Source organism: Saimiri boliviensis, chromosome 17 (assembly GCF_048565385.1).
Source record: "Saimiri boliviensis isolate mSaiBol1 chromosome 17, mSaiBol1.pri, whole genome shotgun sequence".
NCBI lineage: Eukaryota > Metazoa > Chordata > Mammalia > Primates > Cebidae > Saimiri > Saimiri boliviensis.
The window spans coordinates 22,914,428-22,928,247 of NC_133465.1; the positions used below are offsets into that span (position 1 = coordinate 22,914,428).

General features: G+C 49.9%; 1 protein-coding gene across 10 annotated transcripts in view; it reads left to right on the forward strand.

Moving 5' to 3' along the window:
- Positions 1-13,820, forward strand: part of RAP1GAP2 (RAP1 GTPase activating protein 2) — a 271,958-nt gene that overhangs the window by 54,019 nt on the left and 204,119 nt on the right. The gene's annotated exons all lie outside the window — the stretch shown is intronic.

Consider the following 13,820-nt stretch of genomic DNA (forward strand, 5'->3'; position numbering starts at 1 on the left):
TTATTGCAGTACAACTGCTTACTCAGAGCTGACCGCTGTTTTCATCTGGAATCTCTGTAATGCATTGCTTGGTCCAGTCTTGACCCCTTGGCCCTCACGTCCCCACCTGCCCCCATTCAAAGAGGCTCATCCCTGTTTCTCCTGAGAGCCCTGCAGACCCTTGCAGGCTGCTTTTTCACCCTGAGTCTTCTCTTCCACCCCTTGGCTGGCTACCCCGGCTTCTTTGGCTGTATTTGGGATTCCTCACCTGCCGGGGCTCATCTTTGTCCGGAGGGTTCGGATTTTCCAGGCAGCCTGCAGGAGCCCCAGGGACATGAGGATGGACAGCTAGAGGTTATGGGCTTCACCATCCTTATTTACAGATCGGAAAGCTGAGACCCTGAGCAGGGGTGCTGCTAACTTGCAATAGGACAGCATGGAGGTGGTGGGAGCAGGGTCGGGACACGAGAGGCTGCTCTCGGTGTCTGACATGCCAGCCCCTGCTGCTTCTCCTGCTCTCCATCAGCTCCATCTTTGCTGCCTTCTGACTTGGGCCTTTAGCTGTTGGGCACTGCAGGAGTGCTGGCCCGTCTCAGCAGAGCTTCCATTTTACAGCAGCAGCTAGAAATCTGGAGAGTTTTTGTTTTTTGTTTTTTTGAGACAGAGCCTTGCTCTGTCATCCAGGCTGGAGAGCAGTTGTGCGATCTCGGCTCATTGCAACCTCTACCTCCCGGGTACAAGTGATTCTCTTGCCTCAGCCTCCCATGTAGCTGGGATTACAGGTGCCCACCCCTGTGACTGGCTAATTTTTGTATTTTTAATAAAGACGAGGTTTCACCGTGTTGGCCAGGCTGGTCTTGAACTCCCAACCTCAGGTGATCTGCCAGTCTCGGCCTCCCAAAGTGCTGGGATTAGAGGTGTGAGCCACTGCATATAGCTGGAAATCCAAAGTTTTAGACAAAATCTTGACAGCAAACTGCAGACTTTGAAGAACAGAGCTGGCTACAGACCAGAGTCAGCTGGGCCCTCTGCTCTGGTCCCCTCCTTAGGTCTCTGCTCCGGTTTCTTTATGGCTGACTCCCAAATCCCTCTCCCCAGGTCACCCCCAACAACCGTGCTCTTTCCCAGACCTCAGCCGCTGGCCGATCATTTCCAGCTCTGTTCCCAGACTGCACTGAGTCTCAATTAACCTTTTCTCTCTTTCAGATCCAGTTCTTTCTATCACTGGGTTGAGAAGCCTCTGAGTCATGGGGGGTGGTTCCTCCTGTCTCCCGGTTCAGGCCCATTATCTCCTGCCCAGACAGTGACAAAGGCTTTCTAATTAACCTCTTCCTCCGGTCTCTGCCAGCTGTGACTAATTCATCATCCCTAAAGCTGGCTGGAGCTCTGCCTTCCTTGCTTCTAGGCCCCTGCCCGAAGGCACATCTTGATAGTGATGACTCTGATGGGCTTCTTATGCCCAGGATGCTGGCTAGGGACCCCAAGCCCCCAGCTGGTGGAGGTGGTCTTTGGATTAACAGTAAAGTTTGTTCCTTCCCCTCCCCAGCGCGGTGGTTCTCAAACTTTTCTGTGCTTTGGTCTCACCTGAGGTGCTTTTAAAAATTCTGATACCCAGATGGTACCCAGTTTCAATTCAATCTGAATGTCCGGGGGTGGGACCCAGCATCAGTACTTTTGAAAGATGCCCTGGTGATTCTATTGGGCAGCCAAATCTGGGAAGCAGTGCCTGAAGGATAAACAAGGGTGATGACTGTCAGTGGCTCAGCATTGGTTCGGGTGGCGGGAGGTTACAAAGGGCTCCTGGTGGGTGTGAGCCACTCCGGCCTGGCTTCTGTTAACATTCAAAGCTGGATGGTTCTTTGTCATGCGGTGCCGTCCTGTGGCCCACCCCTCACTCTGGTAATGAAAATGTCTCCAGGCTGGGCGCGGTGGCTCACACCTGTCATCCCAGCACTTTGGGAGGCCGAGGCAGGTGGATCACCCGAGGTCAGGAGTTCCAGACCAGCCTGGCCAACATGGGGAAACCCTGTCTCTACTAAAAATACAAAAAAAACTTAGCCGGGCATGGTGGCATGTGCCTGTAATTCTAGTTACTCTGGAGGCTGAGGCAGGAGAATCACTTGAACCCGAGAGGCAGAGGTTGTAGTGAACTGAGATTGTGCCGCTGCTCTCCAGCCTGGGCAACAGAGTGAGACTCCATTTCAAAAAAAAAATAATAATAATAGAAAATATCTCCAGAGGCTGGGCGCGGTGGCTTCAGCCTGTAATCCCAGCACTTTGGGAGGCCGAGGTGGGTACATCACGAGGTCAAGAGATTGAGACCATCCTGGTCAACATGGTGAAACCCCGTCTCTACTAAAAATACGAAAAATTAGCTGGGCATGGTGGCACGTGCCTGTAATCCCAGCTACTCAGGAGGCTGAGGCTGGAGAATTGCCTGAACCCAGGAGGCGGAGGTTGCGGTGAGCCGAGACTGCGTCATTGCACTCCAGCCTGGGTAACAAGAGTGAAACTCCATCTCAAAAAAAAAAAAAAAAAAAAAAAAAATGTCTCTAGAAAGGCCGGGTGTGGTGGCTCACGCCTGTAATCCAAGCACTTTGGAGGCTGAGGTGGGTGGATCACCTGAGGTCGGGAGTTCAAGACCAGCCCAACCAACATGGTGAAACCCGGTCTTAAAAAAAAAAAAAATGTCTCCAGACATTACTGTGTTTCTGGGGCCGTGGTATAAGATCTTCCTGCTCCACTGAAAACCACTGCTCTAGGTCTAGTAGGTTCACCTTGTCAGCATTCTCAGATATTCACAGAAGAAAAGGAGAAAAGGGCACCAACTGGGGATCCCACCTTCCTGGTTCATTTTTGGGCTTTGCAGTCAGGCAGCCTCTGTGTAAATCCTGACTCTACCAGCTGGGTGACCTGGGGCAAGTTACTTAACCTCTCTGCGTCTCTGTCAGCTTCTCTGGTTTGGTTTTGTTTTCTTACAACGGTGCTTCCTCTTGGCCTTCAGCTCTAGCCTCCAGGGTGGGACTTGCTGTTTGTAGCTGGCACTTTCGCCTGTTTGTGCCGCTCTGGCTCATAGGGAACGGCCATTGACTCTTCCTTCCCTGTCGGCGTCAGGGTCCACATCCTGCCCGTCCATCCAGGGCCAGCTTCGACGTGGCTTCCTGCATGCACAGCCCCTTCCCCGTCGGCATGGAAGGCTCTCTTCCTCATGCCCCTGGAGCAGCCAAAACCTCAAGGGTCACATGTAGCTCCTCCTGCGCTGTGGGGATCTGGCGCTTTCTGTCTGAGTCCCTCTCCACCCGGGGTCTGAGGCCATGGGAGCCTCTAGGGTGCCCAGCTGGGCTCTCACGGTTTGTTGCCCAGGTGAGGTGGCCGTCCCCTCCCTACCTTGGGCTGAGCCGTGAACCACCAGGTTACCGCAGTGTGATGCCTCCCCCCATCTCCACCCCAACACTCAGCTCATTCTGAGAGGGTGGAGCAGGCGGAAATCCGTGCCGGGCAGCCCACAAAGCCACATAACTGACTTTTGGAGCCCTGCCCTAGGGTGGGAGGGTTGACGGCAGCCATTGCCCACTTCTTGGGTGCTTTGTCGCCAGTGGACGCCCCCTGGAATTGAGGAGCTCTGTGCTACGGGCCTGGGAACAGGACTCAGGAGGGACAGCCCCTGTCCCCACCCGGCCATGCCCTGTTCAACCCTGCTGGGCAGCTGGACGTAGTCTGGACCCATGGCTGCCCACCTTGGCTGCAGTGCAGACTCACCTAGGGGACTGTGTGGAAGTGCAGCTTCGGGGCCCCACCCTGGGGCCTGGGGACTCCATCTCATCAAGCCTGGGTGGGGCCCAGGAAACCTGTGTGTTACTGGTGCTGAGGTGGTGCCGCTGATGCAGCTGGCTTTGCAGCTGCATGGGAACCAGTGCCATTTAAAGCACTTTCCCCAGCAGTGCAGTGCTTGGGTTCCTGTACTCTGAGTGACCTGGGCCAAGCTGTGTACCCTTTCCATGCCCTGGCTTCTTTTGCAGATAATAATAGTACCTGCACATAGGTACTCTTGTCCTGAGGTTAACATGCCATTATCTGGGTGAAACGGGAACGTGGTGCCTAGTACATAGTGCCCAACACATGTAGCCTGCCTTAACAGCTCTGATATTATTATTATTATTTTTGAGACAGAGTCTCACTCTGTCACCAGGCTTGAGTGCAGTGGCGCGATCTTGGCTCACTGCAACCTCCACCTCCCAGGTTCGAGCGATTCTCCTACCTCAACTCCCTGAGTAGCTGGGACTACAGGCGTGTGCCACCACGCCTGGCTACTTTTTGTATTTTTAGTAGAGACAGAGTTTCACCATGTTGGTCAGGCTGGTCTCAAACTCCTGACCTCATGAGCTGCCCCCCTTGGCCTCCCAAAGTGCTGGGATGACAGGCATGAGCCACCGTGCCCGGCCCCACTTCTGGTATTATTAATAACAGTCCTGGGTGACAGACATGTGACCACGTGATGTGCCCCCATGCCTGCAGGTGTACTCACGCAGGCAAACTGCGTGGTGCACTAGGACCCAGGCCTGCCTGCTGAGGACAGATATGTGCACAGGGTGCACATGTGGACACCATCACTGCTGGACGTCGTTAGAAGGGCCGACGTGTGTGTACACAAGGCCCCTACACACGGGCTTTTATGTGATTCACTCTCTGACCTTATTCCTGGAGTTAGCAGCACCTGGGCTGAGCTCTGGGAGCCAAGGTGCCCCTTGTTTCCATAGCAACTATAATGCAGTAATAATAGGTGGGGAGGAAAGAGATGGAAGAGGCCTGAGCTGACTCCCAGGGGCATCCTGCCTGCTGGGGGCGTTGTTTCCACATCCCTGACCATATGAAGGTGCCTTTTTTTCCCCTTAGGATAATGACATGGCAAACCTCTGGGTACTCATGACCCAGAATTGACTCTAGTTAACATTTTGTCTCATTTTCATCAAACCCTTTTATTTTTATTTTTTTTCCAGATGGAGTTTCACTCTTGTCACTCAGGCTGGAGTGATCTCGGTTCACTGCAACCTCCACCTCCCAGGTTCAAGTGACTCTCCTGCCTCAGCCTCCTGAGTAGCTGGGGATATAGACATGTGCCACCATACCCAGCTAATTTTTGTATTTTTATTAAAGATGGGATTTCACCATGTTGTCCAGGCTGGTCTCCAACTCCGACTTCAGGTGATCCACCCGCCTCAGTCTTCCAAAGTGCTGGGATTGCATCGAAGCCTTTTAAAAAATATTGTGTTAAAATATACATAATATACACTGGGTGTGGTGGCTCACACCTGTAATCCCAGCACTTTGGGAGGCTGATGGTGGCAGATCACAAGGTCAGGAGTTCAAGACTAGTCTAGCCAACATAGTGAAACTCCGTTTCTTCAAAAATACAAGTTAGCCAGCTGTAGTGGTCTCAGCTACTTGGGAGGCTGAGGTAGGAGAACTGCTTGAACTCGGGAGGCGCAGGTTGCAGTGAGCTGAGATCACAGCACTGCACTCCAGCCTGGGCAACAGACCAAGACTCTGTCTCAAAAACAAAAAACATATATATATATGTGTATATATATACACATATATATATACGTATATATATATATATATATATGTGTGTGTGTGTGTGTGCGTATATGTATATATATATACACACACATACATACATAGATATATATTATAAAACTTACCATTTGAACCATTTTTAAGTGTACCATTTGGTGGCATTAAGTACATTTACAATGCTGTGCAGTGATCACCATTACTTCTAGAACTTTTTCATCATCCCAAACTGAAATTTGTATACATTAAGTAATAACTCTGTCTTTTCCCATCTCCTCAGCCCCTGGCAGCCCCATTCTGCTTTCTGTTTCTATGAATTTGGCTGCTTTGTGAACTGTGTAGAGGTGAAATCATACACTATCTCTCCTTTTGTGTCTGGCTTATTTCACTTCCTGTAATGTCTTCAAGGTTGTAGCATGGTACATCCATGTTGTACCATGTGTCAAAATTTCCTCTTTTTTTTTGAGACGGGGTCTTGCTCTGTCGCCAGGCTGGAGTGCAGTGGTGTGATCTTGGCTCACTGCAGTTTCCACCTACCAGGCTCAAGTGATTCTCGTGCCTCAGTTTCCTGTGTAGCTGGATTTACAGGTGTGCACCACCACACATGGCTAATTTTTATATTTTTAGTAGAGATAGATAGGGGGTTTCACCATGTTGGCACAGGCATGAGCCACTGTGCCCAGCTTAGAATTTCCTTTCTTTTTGAGACTGAATAATAGCCATTGTATGCATGTATCATATTTTGTTTATCCATGTATTCACTGATGGACATTTGAGTTGCTTCCAGTTTTTTTTTTTGCTGTTGGGAATAATGCTGCAGTGAACATAGGTGTATAAATATCTGGGTCTCTGTTTTCAATTCTTTTGGGTGTATGTTTAGGAGTGGAATTGCTGGATCATGTGACAATTCTATATTTAATTCTTTTTTTTCTTTTTTTTTTTGAGCAGAGTTTTACTCTTTTGCCCAGGCTGGAGTGCAGTGGTGCAATCTTGGCTCACTGCAACCTCCACCCCCTGGGTTCAAGCGATTCTCGTGGCTCAGCCTCTTAAGTAGCTGGAATCACAGGCATCTGCACCACACCCAGCTAGCTGATTTTTGTATTTTTAGTAGAGATGAGGTTTCACTGTGTTGGCCAAGCTGGTCTCGAACTCCTAACCTCAGGTGATCCACCCGCCTCGGCCTTACAAAGTGCTAGGATTATAGGCGTGAACCACTGTGCCTGGCTTCTATGTTTAATTTTTTTTTTTTTTTTTTTTGAGACGGAGTTTCGCTCTTGTTACCCAGGCTGGAGTGCAATGGCGCAATCTCGGCTTACGGCAACCTCCGCCTCCTGGGTTCAGGCAGTTCTCCTGCCTCAGCCTCCTGAGTAGCTGGGATTACAGGCACCTGCCACCATGCCCAGATGATTTTTTGTATTTTTAGTAGAGACGAGGTTTTCACGATGTTGACCAGGATGGTCTCAATCTTTTTTTTTTTTTTTTTTTGAGACAGAGTGTCGCTCTTGTTACCCAGGCTGGAGTGCAATGGCACGATCTCGGCTCACCACAACCTCCGCCTCCTGGGTTCAAGCAATTCTCCTGCCTCAGCCTCCTGAGTAGCTGGAACTACAGGCACACGCCACCATGCCCAGCTAATATTTTGTATTTTTAGTAGAGACGGGGTTTCACCATGTTGACCAGGATGGTCTCGATCTCTCGACCTCGTGATCCACCCACCTCGGCCTCCAAAGTGCTGGGATTACAGGCTTGAGCCACCGCACCCGGCCTCAATCTCTTGACCTCGTGATCCACCCACCTCGGCCTCCCAAAGTGCTGGGATTACAGGCTTGAGCCACCGCGCCCGGCCTATGTTTAATTTTTTAAGCTTTTTAAAAAATTAAATAAAACACACACGTAAAGTTAAGTTCCTGTCATCATTTCTTCTTGCCTCCATTCTTCTATTTCCTCCATCCATAGGGGCTACCATTATCAGGAATTTGGGGTTTTCTCTCAGCCCACATTTTAATTAATTTATGTTTGAGATGGAGTCTTGCTCTGTGGCCCAGGCTGAAGTGCAGTGGCACGCTGTTGGCAACCTCCATCTCCTGAGTTCAAGTGATTCTCCTGAGTAGCTGAAATTATAGGTGTGCACCACCACACCTGGCTACTTTTTGTATTTTTAGTAGGGACGGGGTTTCACCATGTTGGCCAGGCTGGTCTCGAACTCCTGACCTCAAGTGATCCACTTGCCTTGCCTTGGCCTCCCAAAGTTTTGGGATTATAGGCGTGAGCCATGGTGCCCTGCCTCAGCCCACATTTTTTTTTTTTTTTTTTTTTTGAGACAGAGTCTTGCTCTATCATTCAGGCTGGAGTGCAGTACCATGATCCTGGCTCACTGCCACCTCCACCTCCTGGGTTCAAGAGATTGTCCTTCTTCAGCCTCCCGAGTAGCTGAAATTACAGGCGTGCACCACCATGCCTGGCTAATTTTTTTCTTTTCTTTCTTTTTTTTTTTTGGGACAGAGTCTTGCTTTGTCACCTAGGCTGGAGTACAATGGCATGATCTTGGCTCACTGCGACCTCTGCCTCCAGGTTCAAGTGATTCTCCTGTCTCAGCTTCCCAAGTAGCTGGGACTACAGGTGCATACCACCATGCCTAGATAATTTTTGTATTTTTAATAGAGATAGGGTTTCATCATGTTGGCCAGGATGGTGTCAATCTCTCGACCTTGTGATCTGCCTGCCTCAGCCTCCCAGAGTGCTGGGATTATAGGTGTGAGCCACCACGCCTGGCTTAATTTCTGTATTTTTAGCAGAGACAGGGTTTCACCATGTTGGCCGGGCTAGTCTTGAACTCCTGACCTCAGGTGATCCACTGCCCTTGGCCTCCCAAAGTGCTAGGATTACAGGCGTGAGCCACCACACCCGGCTAGAAGCACATTTTATTTTATTTTATTCTTTATTATACAGACATTAACAGAGCTCTGGATAGGCTCATGGAAACCCTCATGGCCCAACCGTCAGATCATCTTGTCTGAGCCTCCCTTGAATCCCTCTCCACAGGCCCAGGGATGTGCTTCTCTTCTCTCTTTTTCTGTGATGCATCACAAGCATTTCCATATATTCTTACGTTCTTTTTTCCCTCTTTAAAAATAGCAATTTTTGGCTGGATGTGGTGGCTCACGCCTGTAATTCCAGCACTTTGGGAGGCCGAGGTGGGCAGATCACGAGGTCAAGAGATCAAGACCATTCTGGCCAACATGGTGAAACCCCATCTCTACCAAAATACAAAAATTAGCTGGGCATGGTGGCTTGTGCCTGTAGTCCCAGCTATTTGGGAGGAGAATTGCTTGAACCCAGGAGGCAGGAGAATTGCTTGAACCCAGGAGGCGGAGGTTGCAGTGAGCCGAGATCGTGCCACTGAACTCCAGCCTGGCGCCTGGCAACAGAATGAGACTCTGTCTCAGAAAAAAAAAAAAAAAAAAAAAAAAAACACTTTTCCTGATTACAAAAATAGTACATGCTCACTGTAGGACATTTAGAGAATATGTACAAATATTGAAATTAAAAAATAAAAATATGACCCACAACTGAAAATGTTATCATTCTGATGTTTCTTTCCTTTTATTTTTTTCTTTTTGTGAGGCAGAGTCTTGCTCTATTACCCAGGCTGGAATGCAGTGGCGAGCTAACAGTTCACTGCAGCCTCCACCTCCTAGGCTCAAGTGATCCTCCCACTTCAGCCTCCCAAATAGCTGAGACTACAGGCATCTGCCACCATGCCTGGCTGATTTTTTCTTTTTTTTTTTTCTTTCTTTTTTTTTGGAGAGGTGGAGTTTTGCCGCATTGCCCAGGCTGGTTTCAAACTCCTGGTCTCAAGTGATCCATCCACCTTGGCCTCCCAAAGTGCAAGGTGTGAGCCACCGTGCTCCGCCAAGTGTTGCATTTTAAACCTAAATTAACTAAGCACAATGAAAAATTCAGCTCCTCGATTGCACTAGCCACATTTCAAGGGCTCAGTAGCCACGCATGGCTGGTGGCTACCATAGGCAACCACACAGATACAGAACCTTTTCGTCATCATGGAAAGTTCCACCAGACAGCGCTGGTGGAGAATAATGTCCAGACTCCCCTGGAGGACTTCCAAGGGCCGGGCAAGCCCGGAGATTCAATGCAGTCTCTGACAGGTTACACACTGTAGAAGCGTTCCTGGACCCCTCCAGGACAGAAGGCATTTGAACCGCATAAAGCCAGTGCCACCAGGTGGCGCCGAGGAGGCGGTGAGGATGTCAGCTGCAGCTCCCGCCTCCTTGAGCAGACAGAGCACAGACAACTGTCACTTCCAGGAGTGCCCGGTCCCATGGTCGGCACCTCGTTCAAGCATAATAGGTCGTGGGCCCTGGTGTCTCACATTCACACACACACACATAAACACACACACACACATAAGTACATGCATTGAGACATGACCACACTGATCACACATACAGTCTCATTCGTGCTCAGAAACAGTCCCCCAAAAGGCACAAACACTGTCTTTGCCAATTGCCATTATAATAGCAACAAAAAGTAGCTGTTAGGTCGGGCATGGCAGTTCATGCCTGTAATCATGGCACTTTGGGAGGCTGAGGCCAGAGGATCACTTGAGCCCAGGAGTTTAACACCAGCCTGGGCAGCATTGGGAAACCCTGTCTCCACAGAAAATTTAAAAAAATTAGCCAGACCTTGTGATATGTGCCTGTAGTCCCAGCTACTTGGGAGTTAGGTGGGAGGATTGCTTGAGCCCAGGAGTGGGAGGCTACGGTGAGCTGTGAGCACACTACCGCACTCCAGCCTAGAGGACAATAAGATCCAGTCTTAAAAAAAAAAAAAAGCCAGGCATGGTGGCTCACACCTGTAATCCCAGCACTTTGGGAGGCTGAGGCAGTTGGATCACTTGAGGTCAGGAGTTCGAGACCAGCCTGGCCAATGTGGTGAAACCCCGTCTCTACAAAAAATACAAAAATTAGCCAGGTGTGGCTACTTTTACTTGGTGTAATTTCAGCTACTCAGGAGGTTGAGGCAAGAGAATTGTTTGAACCTGGGAGGCAGAGGTTGCAGTGAGCTGAGATCGTGTCACCCCTGGGTGACGGAGCAAGACTGCGTCTCGGAAAAAAAAAAAAAAAGCTGCCAGTTCCCTGTATTTGCTGTGTTACCTTAGTCCATCCTCAAAACTGTCCTGTGAGGTAGCTCCTGTTGTTCTTCCCATTTTATTATTTACAAGGTTTTTTTCTTTCCTTTTTAAAAATATTTTGAGACGGAGTCTCACTTTGTCACCCAGGCTGAAGTACAGTGGTACAATCTCAGCTCACTTCAACCTCTGCCTTCCAGGTTCAAGTGATTCTTGTGCCTCAGCCTGTCGAGTAGCTGAGATTACAGGTGTGTGCTACCACACCCGCTGATTTTTGTATTTTTTTAAGTAGAGTTGGGGTTTCACCATGTTGGCCAGGCTGGTCTTGAACTCCTGACCTCAAGTGATCCACCCGCTTCAGCCTCCAAAGTGCTGGGATTACAGGTGTGAGCCACCACACCCAGCCCTTTTCCTTTTTTTTTTTTTTAAAGACAGGGTCTCTGTTTGTCACCCAGCCTGGAGTGCAGTGGCATGATCTTAGCTCACTGCGGCCTCAAATTATTGATTTCAAGTGATCCTCTTGCCTTGGCCTCCCAAAGTGCTGGGATTAGGGTTGTGAACCACTTTACCTGGCCCCTGTTTTAGTATGGAGGAAACCAGGGCCCCCGGAGACTAAAGGACCTGCCCTGGTCACACAGGTGGTTGAGGTGGAGCCGGAGTTCGCCCCAGATGGTCTGCTGCCCTTGGCTTTATCTTTCTGTGATGTGGATCACGCTTCACTGTGAGCACAGGCACCCAGGCCCTGGCCTACCTGGGCACGCCCAAATGCACAGTTCCGCACCTGAAGGATGGACATGTGCCCTGCACTCACACAGACACACACACATCAGTGCTGGTCCCACCGAGGCCTGATGCGGTGCTGGGGGATACAGCCAGGTGCTGGCATGGTGACCCCAGCTTCCTGAGGGCGAGTCTCTTGGTAACATGTAAAATGCTGTAAGTGGGTGGTTGAGCTGGGTGCACAGGATTGGGGTGTTGTGGGGATGGAGGGTGGCGTGGGACTGGCTTCCAGTTATCTGACTGCTGACATTTTCTCTGTTGACATTGGAACCCAGGGTGTCCAGATGCTGCTTCTGAAGCCTTATCAGCCAGGGAGTCGATGGGCTCCCACTTTCCCGAGGGCCACGTTTGTTTCCAGCCTTGTGGGACTGGGAGGGCTGTGTTCAGAGGGGACGCGTCCTGGGGTCCCATGGGGTTTTGGTCTCCCACCCCAGGGCCCAAGGGCCTCAGAATGAACTGGAACCAGCCTTTGTCAGGTAGCCCCAGCAGCATCTGCACGGCATACCCCTAAATGGTGTGGGTTCAGGAATCTGTGTTTGAGAAAGAAAAACTGTCAGCATTCTAGTTCCTTTGAAAAGCCATTTTGCCTTTATCTTTTTTCTGGGCGCCTTGCCACCCATTCTTAGCCCACCCTGAGTATTGAGCATACACTGTTGTCTCTGCAGTGGAGGTAACCCTGGACTCACAGCATAAGGCTATCTGGGTCCTCTAGAAAAACGTGCCACTCGCTCCTCTATGGGTGGGCTGTCAGCACCCACTGCTCACACACGCATCCAGTCAAGGTCAGAAGAGGCGGCTGCATTCCTGAGTCAAGGTCAAAAGAGGCAGCCAAAGAGTAGCCCTGAGCAGTTAACCAATAAGGCGGCTGGAAAGGGTGCAGAGCTATTATTTGCAATTACTAAGCAAATAGAATGGGAAGCAACATGACTGAATAAGAAATAGCACATGGGGCGGGTGCGTTGGCTCACACCTGTAATCCCAGCACTTTGAGAGGTTGAGGCGGGCGAATCACTTGAGGTCAGAAGTTCGAGACCAGCCTGAACAACATGGTGAAACCTCGTCTCTAATAAAAATACAAACAATTAGCTGGGCGTGGTGGTGGGCACCTGTAATCCCAGTTACTTGGGAGGCTGAGGTAGGAGAACTGCTTGAACCCGGGAGGTAGAGATTGCAGTGAGCTGAGATTGCGCCATTGCACGCCAGCTTGAGCAACAAGAGCTAAACTCTGTCTCAAAAAAAAAGAAAAAATTTAAAAATTAGCCAGGTATGGTGGCACATATCTGTCATGCCAGCTAGGCAGGAAGATGGTTCAAGCGATTCTCCTGCCTCAGCCTCCTGAGTAGTTGGGATTACAGGCATCCACCACCATACCCAGCTAATTTTGTGTTTTTAGTAGAGGTGGGGTTTCACCATGTTGACCAGGCTGATCTCAAACTCCTGACCTCAGGTGATCCACTCGCCTCGGCCTCCCAAAGTGCTGGGATTACAGGTGTGAGCCACTGTACCTGGCCTAAAAGTTTTCTTATAGAGACAGGGTTTTTTTTTTTTTTTTTTGACGGAGTTTTGCTCTGTCACCTGGCAAGAGTACAGTGGCACAATCTCAGCTCACTGCAGAAATCAGGTTCAAGTGATTCTCCTGCCTCAGATTTCTGAGTAGCTGGGACTACAGGTGCAACACCACATCCAGCTAATTTTTTGCATTTTTAATAGAGACAGGGTTTCACCATGTTGGCCAGGATGGTCTCGATCTCTTGACCTCATGATCTGCCCGCCTCAGCTTCCCAAAGTGCTGGGATTACAGGCGTGAGCCACTGCGCCTGGCCAAGACAGAGGGTCGTGCTGTGTTGCCCAGGCTGGTCTTGAACTCCTAGCCTCAAGTGATCCCCCCACCTTGGCCTCCTAAATTGCTGGCATTACAGATGTGAGCTCCTGCAGCAGGCCCCACCTTCCCTTCCAAATACAGGCTTATCAGCACCGTCTCTGTATCCTGTCTCTGGAATGTCATTTTTATCTCATGGTTTGGGGAAGAGGAGGGAAAAGGGAAGAGAAGAAACTTTGCTGTTGGAACTGGGTCAGAGTTAGAACAGAGAAAGCAGGAACACGAGCGTTCATGCCTTGACTGAGCTGCTGAGGCCACAGGCAGAAGTGAAGCTGTTTGTTTATCTAATGAATATTCATCGAGCTCCTGTTTGAAGCCAGCCGCCTGTTTTACGTGCCGGGGATCCCTCTGTTGAATTCTGGCTCTGCCACTCACTGCTGGTGTTACAATGGGCAAGCCTCTGAACCTCTCCGAGTTCGTTTTCCCATCTGGAAAGTGAAGATGATGAGCTTCCCTGCC